A 12672-nucleotide genomic window follows, 5' to 3' on the forward strand; every position below is an offset into this window, starting at 1 on the left:
AGGAGGAACTCCTCCTAAACTTGTTCTATCCGGCCAACATTATCCTGAAACCAAAGCCTGGCAGAGACACAACAAAAGAGAAAACATCAGGCCAATATCCTTGATGAACATGGATTCAAAAATCCTCAACAAAATACTGGCAAACTGAACCCAGGAACACATCAAAAAGCTTATCCACCATGATCAGATAGGCTTTATTCCTGGAATGTAAGCTTGGCCCAACATAGGCTAATCAATAAATGTGACTCATCACAAAAACAGAACTAAAGACAAAGAACACATGATTATCTCAATAGATGCAGAAAAGGCTTTTGATAAAATTCAACATACATTCATGTTAAAAACTCTCAACTAACTACGTATTGAAGGAACATACCTCAAAACAATAAGAGCCATCTATCAAAAATTTACAGCTAACATCATACTGAATGGGCAAAAACTGCAAGCATTCTTCTTGAAAACCTGCACAAGACAAGGATGCCCTCTCTCACCACTTGTACTCAACATAGTATTGGAAGTCCTGGCCAGAGCAGCTAGACAAGAGAAAGAAATGAGGGACATCCAAATGGGAAGAGAGGAAGTCAAAATAGCCATGTTTGCAGATGATGTGATCCTATATCTAGAAAACCCCATAGTCTTTGCTCCAAAGCTCCTTAAGCTGACAAAAAACTTCAGCAAAGTCTCAGGATAAAAATCAATGTACAAAAATCACTAGCATTCCTATATAGTAGTAACAGTCAGGCCCAGGGAATGCAACCTCATTCACAATTGTTACAAAAAGAATAAAATACCTAGATATACAGCTAATCATGGAGGTGAAAGATCTCTATAAGAACTATAAAACATTGCTCAAAGAAATCAGAGATGACACAAACAAATGCAAAAAACTTTTCCTGCTCATGGATAAGAAGAATCAGTATGATTAAAATGGCATATTGCCCAAAGCAATTTGTAGATTCAATACTATTCCTATAAATGTTCTAATAACATTCTTTACAGAACTAGGAAAAATTACTTTAAAATTTAAATGGAACCAAGAAAGAATGAATAGCCAAGACAATCCTAAGCAAAATGAACAAAGTTGGAGACATTATGCTTCCTGACTTCAAACTATACTACAGGGCTATGGTAACTAAAACAGCATGGTACTGGTACAAAAGAGATACATAGACTAATGGAACAAAATAGAAAACCAAGAAATAAGGCCACACACCTACAACTATATGGTCTTTGACAAAGTTAACAAAAACGAGCAATGGGGAAAAGACTTCCTGTTTAATAAATGGTGCTGGAATAACTGGCTAATTACATGCAGAAGATTGAAACTGGACCCCTTCTTTAAACCATATATAAAAATTAACTCAAGGTGGATTAAAGACTTGAATGTGAAACCCAACACTGTAAAAACCCTGGAAGACAACATAGACAATACTATTCTGGACATAGGCATGGGCAAACATTTCATGACAAAGATGCCAAAAGCAATTGGAACACAAGTAAAAATTGACAAATGGGATCTAATTAAACTAAAGAGCTTTGCATAACAAAAGAAACTATCAACAGAGTAATCTGACAACCTACAGAATGGAAGAAGATATTTGCAAATTGCATCTGACAAAGGTCTAATATTCAGCATCTACAAGGGACTTAAATTTACAGAAAAAAACCAAACAACTCCACTAAAAACTGGGCAAAGGACATGAACACTTTTTGAAATAATAAATATATGCAGTCAACAATCATATTTTTAAAAGCTCAGTATTACTGATCATTAGAGAAATGCAAATTCAATCTCACACCAGTCAGAATGGTTATTAGTTAAAAAGTCAAAAAATAACAGATGCTCGTGAGGTTTCAGAGAAAAAGGAGTGCTTATACATTGTTTGTGGGAGTATAAATTAGTTCAACCATTGTGGAAAACAGTGCAGCGATTCCTCAAAGACCTTAAAACAGAACTACCATTTGATCCAACAATCCCATTTGGGAACATACCCAAAGGAATATAAATCTTTCTATCATAAAGACATATGCATGCATATGTTCATTGCAGCACTATTCACAATAGCAATGATCATCCATGGTAGACTGGATAAAGAAAATGTGATACATATATACACCATGTAATACAGCCATAAAAATAATAAGATCATGTTTTTTGTAGGAACATGGATAAAGCTGGAGGTCATTATCCTTAGCAAACTAAAGCAGGAATAGAAAACCAAATACCACATGTTCACACTTCTAAGTGGGAACTCAATGAGGAGAACACATGGACACATAGAGGGGAACAGCAGACACTGGGGCCTACTGGAGGGTGTAGGGTGTGGAGAAGAGAGAGGATCAGGAAAAATAACTAATGGGTACTAGGCTTAATACCTGCCTGATGAAATAATCTGTATAACAAACTCTTGTGACATGAGTTTTCCTACATAACAAACCTGCACAGGTACCCCTGAACTTAAAATAAAAGTTAAAAAAGTAAGCAAACTGCATTCAACAGCTTATCAAAAAGATTATACATCATCACCAAGTGGAATTTATCCCTGGCATGGAAGACTGGTTTAACATATGGAAATCAATCAATGTGATATGTCACATTAAAAAAATGAATGATAAATAGCACATGATTATCTTAATTGACTCAGGAAAAACACTTGACAAAGTTCAACACCCTTTCTTGATACAAACTCTTAATAGTTTAGGTATAGCAGGAAAATTTCTCAACATAATAAAGGCCATTTATGCATAATCCACAGCTAATATTATAATCAACAGGGAAAAGCAGTTAAGATTGAGTACAAGGCAGGGATGCTTATTCTTGCCAAATCTACTCAAAATGGTGCTTCCAGTACTAGCCAGAGATATCAGAAATAAAATCAATGTACAAAAATCACTAGCATTCCTACATAACAATAACAGTCAGGCCCAGGGAATGCAACCTCATTCACAATAAAAGGCATCCTAATCAGACAGGTAGAAGTAAAATTATCTCTAATTACAAATGACATAATACTATATGTAGAAAACCCCAGAGACTGCACAAACCCCGGAGATTGCAGTGTTGGAATTAATAAATGAATTTAGAGAGTTGTAGGATATAAAGTAAACATACAAAAGTCAGTAGGGATTTTTTTTTGTTGTTGTTGTTTGTTTGTTTTTTGAGATGGTATTTCCATCTGTCACCTAGGTGGAGTTTGCTCACTGCATACATGCATGTGTACGTGCAATCATGCAATTTTTTTTTCTGTGTCTGGTTTGGTTAAATTTCTCTCTAAGTGTTTTTTTTAATGTCATAAATGGAATTGTTTTCTTCATTTGCTCACTGCAACCTCCACCTCCCGGGTTCAAGCGATTCTTCTGCCTCAGCCTCCTGAGTATCTGGGACTACAGGTATGTGCCACCATGTCCAGCTAATTTTTGTGTTTTTAGTAGAGACAGGGTTTTACCATATTGGCCAGGCTGGTCTGAAACTCCTGACCTCAGGTGATCTGCCCACCTCGGTCTCCCAAAGTGCCGGGAATACAGGTGTGAGCCACCATGCCCAAACCTCAGTAGCATTTTTATACACAAATAATAACCTGACTGAAAAGAAATGAAGAAAACAATTCCATTTATGACATTAAAAACACACTTAGAGAAATTTAACCAAGCCAGACACAGAAAAAAAATCATTGCATGATTGCACATATATATGTATTTTGTGAGAAAAGGTCAAATATATAGACACAGAAAATAAAACTGGTTATGAGGGGCAGAGGTAGGTGGAGGGGAGGAGGCAAAATGGAGAGATGTAAGCTAAAGGCTATGAAGTAGCAGATTATGCAGGATGTAAATGTTTGAAGATATCATGTACACAGAAGACTACAGTCAGGAAAATTGTATTAGGAATTTTTGTAAAATAAGTAGATTTTAGTTGCTTTTGTACCCAAAATAACCATGCAAAATGATCTAGGTGTTGATTTACATCACTATATTCACTATTTTGCTATATATGTATCCTACATCTTATTATAAACCTCAAATATACATATTATAATTTATTTAAAAACAACTAAAAAACCGGGGAAGAAAAGAACAGTCTGTCTGGTTTCCTAGGTTCTTGACATTTCTCTACATGTAATATCTATCAGCACATCTGTTATCAAAACATAATTATATTATCGGGTTCAATCTATCTAGATTCTATCGCAGAGACTAGATTTTAAATTATATTTTAGTATCAGTGACACCCTTCAGGTAAATCACTTGGTGGCAGCTGAACACAATGGCACGAGGAATCCAGGATGCCAGGTTCACACTTCTCTCTACCTATGTATTCTTGTGACCTACAAAACGTCCCTTACATATTTTTACTCGTATCTTCCTTTTAATAATATTAACGCTTGCCCAAATGGTATTCTTGCAGAGGTAAACATGTTGCTTTTTATCACCCTCTTGAGGGTTTATTTATCTCTTTGTTCTATAGATCAGTGACTTTATCACGAGGATAAGGATCACACAGAACACGGACAGCACCTTGTCCTGCTTCATGCAGTGGCTAGAGCGGGGATGCACGTACACAGGCAGGACTGTACCACAGAAGAGGGCGCAGCTGATGGGTAGGAGGCAAAGGTATTAAAGGCCTTGGTACAACCTGTGGTTGAGAATATTTTCAGAATGAAAGCTGTGACAAAATCGTAAGACAAGAGAATATCAAGCTAAAACTGTACCCAACAAAAATAGCTACTGAAAGAAGAATCATCTGGTTGATGAAAGGATTGGAACAAGACAAGGAAATAATCTGAGGTACCTCACAGAAGAAATGTTGAACCGTGTTTGGCTCACAGTAGCAAAGATGCAAACAAGAGATTGCTTGAATAGATGGAAAACAGAAAGAAGCAGGAATTGCTCTTTTAATTTCAGTAAAAATAGACTTTAAATCAGCAATGATAAGAAAAGTCAAAGAAGGGCATTACATAATGATAAATGGTTCAATGCAAGAAGAAGACCTAAATATTTTAAATATATATGCATCCAAGACAGGAGAACACAGATTCATAAAGCAAGTTTTCAGAGACTTATGAAAAGACTTAGATATCCACCTCGTAATAGTGGGAGATTTCAACACCTGCTCACAGTATTAGACATATTATCAAGGCAGAAAGCTAACAAAGATATTCAAGACCTGAACTAGGCACTCAAGCAAATGGGCCTAATAGATATAAAATCAATGTATGAAGATTAGTAGCATTGCTATGTACCAACAACACCCAAGCTGAAAGCCAAATCAAAAACTCAATTCCATTCACAATAGCCACAAAAGGAATAAAAACATAGAAATACAGTTAACCAGGGAGGTGAAAGAGCTCTACAATAAGAATCACAAAACACAGCTCAAGGAAATCCGAGATAAACAAATGGAAAAAACATTCCATGCTCATGGATAGAAGAATCAGTATTGTTAAAATGGTTATACTTCCCAAAGAAATCCACAGATTCAATGCTATTCCTATCAAACTACCAATAACATTTTCAACAGAATTAGAAAAAATACTTTAAAATTTGTATGGAACAGAAAAAGAGCCCAAATAGCCAAGGAAATTCTAAGCAAAAACAACAAACCTGGAGGCATCACGTTAACTGACTTTCATTAGTCTACAAGGCTACAGTAACCAAGCAGCATGTTACTGACACAGAAACAGACACACAGACCAATGGAACAGAATAGAGAGCCAAAAATAAAGCTACAAACCTACAACCATCTGATCTTCATAAAGTTGATAAAAACAAGCAATGAGGAAGGGACTCCCTATTCAATAAATGGTGCTGCAATAACTGGCTAACCATATGCAGAAGACCGAAACTGGACTCGTTTCTTACACCATATAGCAAAATCAACTCATGATGGATTAAAGACTTAAACTTATAACCTAAAATTATAAAAACCTTGGAAGAGAATCAAGAAATACTATTCTGCACATAAGCCTTAGCAAAGATTTTATAATGAAGACGCCAAAAACAGTTGCAACAAAACAAAAATTGACAATGGAACCTAATTTAAAAAAAGAGTTTCTGCACAGCAAAAACAGAAACAACAACGACAAAAAACACACGAACAACTATCAACAGAGTAAACAGACAACCTACAGAATGGGAGAAAATATTTGCAAACTATGCATCTAACAAAAGTCTAATGCTCAGAATTTATAAGAAACTGAAACAAATTAAGCAAAAACCAAACAACTCCATGAAAAAGTGGGAAAAGACATAAACAGGCCTTTTCAAAGGAAGGCACACATGCAGCCAACAAGCTTATGAAAAAATGCCCAACATCACTAATTAGTAGGGAAATACAAATCAAAAACACAGTGAAATATCATCTCATGCCAATCAGAATGGCTATTACTAAAAAGTCAAAAAATAACAGATTCTGGTGAGGTTGCAGAGAAAAGGGAATGCTTATACACTGCTAGAGAGAATATAAATTAGTCCAGCCATTGTGGAAATCAGTGTGGTGATTTCTCAAAGAACTCAAAACAGAATTACCATTTGACTCAGCAATACCATTATTGGGTATATACCCAAAGGAATATAAATTGTTCTACCATGGAGACACATGCACATATATATTTACTGCAGCACTGTTCACAATAGTAAAGACATGGAAGCAATCTAAGTTCCCATCATCAGTAGCCTGAATTTCAAAAAAGTGGTATGTATACACCATGGAATACTATCCAGTCATAAAAAAGGAACAAGATTATGTCCTTTGCAGGAACATGGACGGAGCTGGACGTAATTATCCTAAACAAACTAACACAGGAATAGAAAACCAAATACTGCATGTTCTCATTTATAAGTGGGAGCTACACATTGAAAACAAGTGGACCCACAGAAGGGAACAATAGACACCAAGGCCTACTTCAGGGTGGCGGATGGGAGGAGTGAAAGATAAAAAAACCACTTATTGGGTGCTACGCTTATTGCCTAGGTGACAAAATAATCTGTAAACCAAACTCTTGTGACATGCAATTTACCTATAGCACAGCTGCACATGTACCACTGAACCTAAAATGAAAGTAAAACAGAAAAAGAGTTCACTTGAACTAAGCTACTAAGGACCTCAGGATGCCATCAATGCTGAATACTGCAGATGGTTGCCAATGGCCACATATCTGTTGCAGGCCATGGTGGCCAAGAGGCAGCTCTCATCCAGACCATCCAGGCCCCAACAAAATACTGAGTAGTACAGGCAAGAAAGAAAAAATTTTTTCATCTTTTAGAAAGTCTGAAGGCATCCTTGGGCTGATGGCAGAAGAATAGCAGATGCCTATAAATGACAGGAAACTGAGAAAAAAGTATATGGGTGTGTGCATCCTCATCAGGATGATGAGGATGATAAGAATCACGTTTCAAATCAGGGTCACAAGGTAGTTCCTCAGGGAGATTGGAAAGAAGATGAGCTGCAGTTCTTTTTTGTCTGAGAGTCCCGGGAGAACAAACATGGCTACAGAGGTGTGGTTTCCACTGCCTTCCATGGATCTGCTTGGTGCCATGTGCTAAAAAAAAAAGGGGAAAGAAGGAAATGGGTTTATTTCCAAAAAAAAGAAACTTTTTTTTTTTAATTCAGTTGTGAAGCTAGCTAAATATAAAACCTTGAATCATCAATGTTAATTTATACCTTTCATGTACAATCATCAAACTTAACTGAAAAATTCTCTTTGATAAATATCGTTGTTAATTTTGCTGAAGGAGAGCATTAAAAATATTATCATTCCAATAATACTTATGTAATAATGATGGATGGGTATCATTAGTATAATATCTTTTAAAATGGCTTAATTTCATGTTTTCTTATATCATAATTCGCAAATATATGTGACTGTGGACATAGGCCACATTAGGAAAATATTGTCATCTCTCTGTATGATGAAAAAAGAAGATTCTGCTCAGGCATGGCTCTGCCATTCACTCAATAATTGGAGAAGCCACTGACTCATGCTGAGGCACATGTGTAAAATGGAGATGGTGGAGTAGTTGCTTTGAAAAATCTCTTCGATAATTGACATTCAATGAATGTATAATCAGGAAATATTGACAATTCTTTAACTGTCTTTCTGCTGGCATAAAGCCTAGAAAGACATAAGAACAATGTAGTAGAATGGTAGCAGAGTCAAACAAAAAGAAGACACTTGGAAACTGATGTGGTTTAACCAAGTTAATTACTCTAGGAAGGTTCCTGAGAAGTTAGGTAAAACAAGGCGGAAAGCCATTATGCTCTCTTCCTCGGAGGTGCATATTTGTATTTTCTCAAATCAGAGACTTTTACAAATTAAATTTTCTAGAACAGGGTTTTATGATCTTCTTTGGGTCAGTGACACTTGTACAAATCTTTTAGAAACTACAGATCTTCTACTCTGAGAAAACTGCAATCACTTTTCACTTTTGCATACAGTTTTATTGAATCCTCAATCACCCTGAAGCCTATTAATGGTACCCAGGTTAAAGACTTCTCCTATAAGGAAGAGTGACTTGAACTCCTGTAAAGTTTAGGATGCTTAGGTGATTACATGGGGATGGGGAAACTGAGGCAGGAGTTTGGGAAGTTCTTTTCTCTTTTTCACTTTGGAGACAGTTCAGGGAAAGCAAGGCCCTAAGTCTTTAGCCAAATGGTAACTAACCAAAAGAATATTTTTGCCTCAGGCACTATATGATCTCTTCAAGATTCTGTAGCTGTGATTCTCTCTAGATAGTCATTTACAATCCCCCAACCAAACACATATTTACTCAGATGCACTCAAGTTAGAAAGAAAATCATGGGAGGCTTTGATCTGCAGAAAATAGCTGTCAAATATAGCCTAAAAGTTGTGTCTAAGGGCAGAAGTAGAAGTCTTAAATATTTCCCCTAAGAAAGACTGAAATTAATGAAATAAGCTATGTGTGAACTACAAATATTTGTCAACATTAGCCATCTAAGTTGTCTTCCTTCTCCCCAACCATTTCCCAGTTTCCTAGCTACACAAATGAATAAAACAAGAAAATCCCCATGGAAGCATAAGGATATATTTAGAGGAGTAGGTCCAAAGTGTTCTTTTCCCAAAATCAGATCAGTCATTGCTTCCTGATGCACTGTTTCGAGACAAATTCTGGAAAAATGAGATGATTAATTGGAAAAGAAAGTCAAGGTATTTGTCATCAATATGATAGGGAAGAATGGCAGCAGATGGGCAACATATTTATCATTGCAGACTTATGGGAGTTTCCGTCTGCAGTGAGATTGAATGAACAATGAAGCTTGTGGGATGAGAGCAGAAAATTGTATTCATCATGTTTTTCTTCATCATAATCACCAACAGTCTTGAGAAGAAAAAGATTTAGTGAGTAGCTACAATACACACTGATACTCTCTTTGAAACTATAAAGATATGCACACCAGCCTGGGCAACATAGCAAGACTTTGTCTCTACAAAAAATACAAAAACTAGCTGGGCATGGTGGTGTGCACCTGTAGTACCAGCTACTTGGGTGATTGAGGTGAAGGATCACTTGAGCCTAGGAGGCGGAGGTTACAGTGAGCTGAGATGGTGCCGCTGCACTCCAGCCTGGGTGACAAGTGAGACCCTGTCACAAACAAACAAACAAACAAACAAACAAAACTGATGTGCACAGCTTCCTCTAATTTCAATTCAATATAGTAACCTTAGATCTTATGTACTGTTTACTAAACACAGTATTTGTGTTCTGAAAATTGCCTCCATTTCTGTTGTATGTCTCTGGAACCCAAGTTAAATGTTCATTGGATCTTTTTGCTCTATCCTCCACATTTAGTGAAACATTCATTATTTCTATTTCTTTGTTGTTTTCTGTTTTATTTTTACAGACCTCTTTTCTAATAAATTCACTCTATCATAAGTTGTGTTAACTGGCTGCTTATCACATCCATTGAGTTTCAAATTTTAGTCATAATATTTTGTGTTCTATAGGTTCAATTTTTCTCTTTTCCCACATGGTTGATTTTGATAGTCTCTTGTTGTTTCATCATACTTTTATTATCCTTTATTTAAACATGTTAAACATACTCATTCAAATTATTAGATAACTTAAATATTTAATTTTGCAAGGCTGATTCAATAGTTTGATGTTATGGCTGACTCTTGTTTAAGATGCTCTATTTTCCTGTGTGTTTAGTGAATTTTGATCATAAGTTCATGTTCCTTTAAACTTTACCTGCAGGAAGCATTGAGGCTTGATTCTAAAATGTGTTCTTTTAGATATTGTTTATCTTACTTCTGTTAGGGCAACACCTCCCCAGAATCCCTTTAATCAATAATTTTTACTTGGGGTTTCTCAGGGCCACAATAGTTGTAAAATTTAGTCCCCACAGCAAAATAAGTACATATTTGAGGTTAAGAATGATCAGAGAAGGCTTTTTACTTTTTCTTTGTCTCCCAAACTAATACTGAGAGAGTTGTTTACATCACTGTCTTAATTTGTTGGGTTAGGTTTTTTTCTGTGTTGCTCCTTGTGAGTGTCACTCTTGGGAGCTCTTTTTCAGTGGCATGGAGGCTGCCTCTTACCAACCTCACCCACCGTCTTTTCCTCCTACCCCTTATCTACAGACCCATTAAAACTCACAAAGACTCTTTGCTTGGCCAAACTTTAGTCAGGTTTCTGAAGCTTCTCCTAGGCCTATCTGTGTAATTCCTCATAAAATTCAGTTTTAGTAAAAATCTCTCCTAAGTTAGGTTAGCCATAAACTCCCATCTTCGATACCTGATTGGATTCCTCATCCTTCATCATCCCCTAGTTGATGTGTAATCATCCTGACCTGTCCTAAGCAAGAATTCTGTTAGGTCAGTTTAGTCAGAATCTCCCTTAAGACATGATTGCTTCTGCTTAGTAATTTTCTATCCACTGATCTCCATGACTCTTTGGCTGCACATTTCCACTTGTCCGTGCTATATTGGAAGTTGAATCCGATCTCTCTCTCCCCTACTGCACAACCCCATTGCAGTGGTCCGATACCTATAGTAATCGTCCTGAATAAAGTCTTCCTTAGTGTGCTTTTACAAGTATCATTAAATATTTTTTTTTCTTTAACAAAACCAGGTGTTAGGTCACCAGGGTTTAGTAGATCCCTCCTGGGAAAATGTTGGCCACAGTCCACTACTTTCTTAGGTTTGTACTTTCTTGTCATCTCTGTACTTTCAGGAATTTATTCCTTTCTCACTGACCAAGACATGGAAAAATGTGATTTAGATTTTATGTAGCATTTTTAGTGGTTTCTATGAATGTATAACCCACCGTATTCCCAGAAGCAAGTCTAAAAACAATGGTTTTGTGAAAGTTTTGGCTATCTTAGCTTATTACTGGCTAGTTTTTAAGAAAAACTCTAAGTTATTTGATTTGCTTGTATTTTTCCTTTCCCTTTTTTGGAGCTGGGATGCTCTTTTTCTCCTGCCCTTGAACGTCAGAACTCTAGGTTCTCTAGCCTTTGGACCCTAGGAATAGCCAGTCGCCCCCTAGTTACTTAGCCCTTCAGCCTTAAACTGAAAATGGCACCATCAGCTTCCCTGGTTTTTAGTCCTTTGTACTTAGACAATCATGTTACCAAATCCCAGGGTCTCCAGCTTGCAGATGGCCTCTCATGGGACTTCTCATCTTCTATAGTCATGTGAGCCAATTCCCCTAATAAATTCTTATTGATCTATTTATCTATCTATCTAATCTATCTATCATCTATCTAGAGAAATAAAGAGAGGTAGATAGATATGCATCCTATTGTTTCTGTCTCTTTGGAGAACGCTAATATACATATCATTATGGGAAGAAATCATTTCTAGCAGGACTAGAACAAGGGATTCTGTACTTGTATGACCCTGAAAGTGAGTATCTTCTTAAAGTTTTTAAAATGAGTGTTTCACTTACCTCATTTTTGTTCTGGCCTTGAATCCTAAAGCAGAAATTAAGAACTCAGTTAATAGCTGGTGAAATTTTTTTTTCTTTTCTCAACCTTGGGCATTTGGAAACGAAAGCATTAGCTGGGGAGTAATATTCCAGGCAGTCACATTGGAGGGAAGTCATCTGGCTTGTGCTACCCAGCAGGACCCTAGAGGATAGGGCTAAAATAGTTTATATAAGACCACTATGGATGGTCATGGCTTAGGGAAATGAGACCACTCATATCTCATCTGCAGTTTTTGGCTACTCTTTACATCAGCATTTGCTTTTGTTCTTTGCCAGTTTTTGGGTAGACTATGTCAGAGGGAAGATCTGGGACTCAGGGGCTGCTGTTCAGATTCTCAGACAAACAAATGCTGAGAGAATTTTGCTAGGCTTTTACAAATTTTTGGTAGTGATATTACAGGCTTAAAATCAGCAATCTCTTTGGGATTCAGGGAATGAAAAAGTAGAGGAGAAGCAAAAGGGAGAGATTTGCTGAAAAGCAAGGCAGCAATCTACAACCTGATTTCTGACTGTGAAGGCAATGACAACTTGAAATAACCTGAAGAACACCAAGATTTCTTGGGGTTTCCTAGGAATATTTTCCTAGTCCCCTTAGAGGGAACCTAGGAAAATATTGGACTTATGCAGTTATGCAGGATGTAAACTTGCACTTTAAAAATTGTATATGAAAAGAAATTGTAGCCATAGGTTGGTGAAATCAAGGACATATAGGTACTGTTTATAATA

The sequence above is a fragment of the Chlorocebus sabaeus genome, chromosome 1 (genome assembly GCF_047675955.1).
Source record: "Chlorocebus sabaeus isolate Y175 chromosome 1, mChlSab1.0.hap1, whole genome shotgun sequence".
Lineage (NCBI taxonomy): Eukaryota > Metazoa > Chordata > Mammalia > Primates > Cercopithecidae > Chlorocebus > Chlorocebus sabaeus.